This window comes from Carlito syrichta, unplaced genomic scaffold (genome assembly GCF_000164805.1).
Source record: "Carlito syrichta isolate Samal-C Ts95f unplaced genomic scaffold, Tarsius_syrichta-2.0.1 Scaffold288706, whole genome shotgun sequence".
Lineage (NCBI taxonomy): Eukaryota > Metazoa > Chordata > Mammalia > Primates > Tarsiidae > Carlito > Carlito syrichta.
In genome coordinates this window covers 412,024-415,981 of record NW_007232802.1, presented here as the reverse complement: position 1 = coordinate 415,981, position 3,958 = coordinate 412,024, and positions in this window count along the sequence as shown.

Genomic DNA, 3,958 nt, shown 5'->3' with positions numbered 1-3,958 from the left:
ACTGGGGATGCAATGGGTTACTCAGAAAATTCACAAGCAATTAGACTATTTTCATGTAGGACTAACTTGGCATCCACATTGTATCCAAATTTCACCTTATTATTTAACCCCTTGTTTGTATATTCTCTCAATCTAATTGTAGTGTATGTTAGGACTCCATCAAGATTTGATTTTAGAATACTAAGTAGAGAATGTGTTTTCCAGTAAGACATAATACTTTTTTATTATAAAGATGTGGGGATATAATTCAGGGTTAGGTATACAAATGTTGATTATGCAGGTGCCATTGTTGATGAGGTATGCCCCTTCCACCCCTAGTGGTTTCCCCCAACTGCCAATCACACCCTCCTCCCCTGACAGTTTCCCACTATTGCCAATTGCTTTCTTATAGTATTATAATTATTCAATGTCCACTTATGAGTGAGTGCATATGCTACTCTGTTCTTTGTTTCTGTGATAAATCACTGAGTATGATCAATTCCAAATCCATCCAAGTGACTGCAAAGTCCATATATTTGTTCTTCTTTATGGTTGCATAATATTCCATTGGGTATACTCACCACTTTTTTTATTCAGTCAGCTTCGATGGGCAACATGGTTGGTTCCATGTTTTTTGCTATTGTGAATAGAGCTGCAACAAACATACGTGTGCAGGTATCTTTTTTGTAGAATGATTTGAGTTACTCCAGGTATATTCCCAATAGGGGAATTGCAGAGTCATATGCAAGGTCAATTTCTAGTTCTTTCAGATACCACCACACTGTCCTCCAAAGAGGTTGCACTGGTTTACATTTCCACCAGCAGTGTAGAAGTGTTCCTTTTTCTCCTCATCCTTGCCAGCATCTGTTGTTGATTGTTTTATTAATGATGGCCATTCTTACAGGGGTTAGGTGGTATCTCAGTGTGGTTTTGATTTGCATTTCTCTGATGATGAGTGAGGTTGAACACTTTCATGTGTCTTTTGGCTGCCTGTATATCTTCTTTTAAGAAGTTTCTATTCATGTATTTTGCCCACTTTTTAATGGGGATGTTTTTTTTTTCTTTCTGCATATGAGTTCTTGTAGATCCTAGATGTTAGGCCCTTGTCCGCCCCATTCTATGGGCTGTCTCTCTTTTCTCTTGATGGTTTCTTTTGCTTTGCAGAAGCTCGTTAGTTTGATGAAGTCCCATTTGTCTATCTTATTTGTTAAGGTATGGGCATTTAGGGTTCTGAATAGGAGGAATTGGTTGCCACTTCCGATTTCCATAAGGGTGTCTCTTGCATTTTCTAAGATTCTTATAGTTTGAGGTTTTACATTTAGGTCTTTGATTCATTTAGAGTCAATTTTTGTGTGTGGTGATAGGTAGGAGTCCTGTTTCAATCTTCTGCACATGATCAGGCAATTTTCCCAGCACCATTGACTTAATAGGTTCTTCTCTCCCCAGTGATTATTGTTGGAGGTTTTGTCAAAGATGAGTTGGTTGAGAAATTGAGGCTTTGCTTTCGGAATCTCTATCCTGTTCCGTTGGTCTATGTGCCTGTTCTGTACCAATTCAGGCTGTTTTGATTACTGTAGCCTTATAGAAGACATCATATTAATTACACTAAACATTCAGGTAAAGGAATTACATATCTTGACCTAAGGTCTATTCAAACATGCCAATTTCCATCCAAACTTTTACCTTAATTCTGTCAATCTTTACATTGGTATATTATCACAAGTTAATTGCAGACCCTGTTGTACTTTACAAAGGATTTTATTACCAAAGTACATGGCTTCCATGTCAAAAGGTCCAGAAACCTTTTTTTCTCCACTCTCTTATCATTTTACTCATTCGTGTGCATAAGTCTTTGGGTACGCAGTGGGAAGTAGAAGCAAAGACCCCTCGTTTTTTTTTTGTTTTGTTTTGTTTACCAATCTTTGTCTTGATTAATGTACCTGACTCTTTCATCAGGTGAATCCATATCAAGTTTCTCATTATAATCTTTGCATCTGACTTTGTAAATTTTTCTGAATTAGGATAAAATAGAAATAATTTTAAACTGAATGCAGTAACATATAAAAATAATTATGCACCATAACTAAGCAGTATTTATCCCAAGAATTCAAGATTGGTTTATTCACTCAAAATCAATTAGCATAATATGCCATATCAAGATAATTTTTAAAAATACATGATGCAAATATCTATGTATCTACATCTATGTATCAATGTATCTATCTGCAAGAAAATTAGGGGAAAATCTCTGAGACCTGAAACCAGAAATTAAATAAAAGCTTGACATGAGCAAGACAAGTAAACACCAAAGTTATCTGTCATTTGCAGGCATCAATTGGTCCCAATTTGTCTAGTGACTGTTTTACCTGTTCCATGAGTAGCATGAAAGAAAAAGAATTGGGTCCAAATACAGCAAATAATAAGATTGGGCTTGCTGAGAAATGACCAATGCAAATTCTCTACTCAGGGAAAAGAATAACCATAATAAGATCTGCTTCTCATTTGCAGAAAAAAGGGTCCTTATCTTTCTCAGCTATGGATTGATGTGAATGAATGTTACAATAATTTATCTTGATAAACTATTGCTATGAATTGAGAATCATTTGAGTTGGGGCATAAATTTATATAGTTTTCCATATCTGAAAACATGAGACTTTCAATTTAAATTAGTCCGATATGTGTCTTCCAGGAATCTGGCACAAAAAAGAAACAAATGGGGAAAAATCATCTTATAAAGACTTTAAAGTACAGTTTCACCACATATGAGTTTATAATCCAAAATCATAACACAATAATAAATCATTATACAAGATTTAAAATATTTGAGTAAGATTCCTAATTATTGTTATTATATTTCTATACTAATTATTATTCTGATTGTGTTGGAATTAGATTCCTTTTGAATGTCGTTCCAACATTGAGGTTGACAATCCTTCATAAGAAATAATCCGGTAAATTTAAAAAAAATTGACTCTAACACTATAACAGCTGGGAACTTAAATATCCCACTAACAGCCCTAGATAGATCATTGACCCAAAAAATAAATAAAGAGATCCAGAACCTCAACTTGACACTTGTCCAAATGGATTTAGTAGATACCTACAGAACACTCTACCCAACAAACACAGAATATACATTCTACTCATTCACCACATGGAATGTACTCCAAGATTGACCACATCCTTGGCCACAAATCAAGCATAAACAAATTTCACGAGATTGAAATACTGCAAAACACTTTTTCAGGCCACAGTGGAATAAAAATAAATATCATCACCAACAAAATTGCCCCAAATCCACAAAGACATGGACACTAAACAGCATGATGCTGAATTACTCCTGGGTCAATACAGAAATAAAAACAGAAATTAAAATATTCCTGGTGACAAATTAAAATGAAGACGCATCTTTACCAGAACCTCTGGGATGCTAAGAAAGTAGTACTAAGAAGGGAATTTATCTCTCTATGAACATGCATAATTAAAATAGAAAAAGAACAAGTTGACAGCCTAACAAATCACCTAAGAGAGCTGGGAAGGCAAGATAAACAAAACCCTAACTTCAGCAGAAGAATTCAGATCACCAAAGTAAATTCTCAAATATGGGACATAGAAGAAAAAAATACCATTAAAAAAATCAATGAAACAAAAAGGTTCTTCAAAAAGACAAACAAGATTGATGAAGCCTTAGCCAGAATGACCAAGCAAAAGAGAGAATAACCCCACCCAAATAAAAACAATCAGAAATGCAAAAAAAAAAAGCAAAAAAAAACTGGTTTTGAAGAAATACAAAAGATTATCAGAGATTATTATACACACTTGTAAGGAAACAAACTCAATAACCTAAATTAAATGGAAGACTTTCTGACAGAACACAACATCCCATGAATGAAACAAAAAGAAATTGAGATGCTAAATAGACCAATAACAACCCAGGAAATTGACACTAACATAGGAAAACTTCACCCCCCCCCAAATA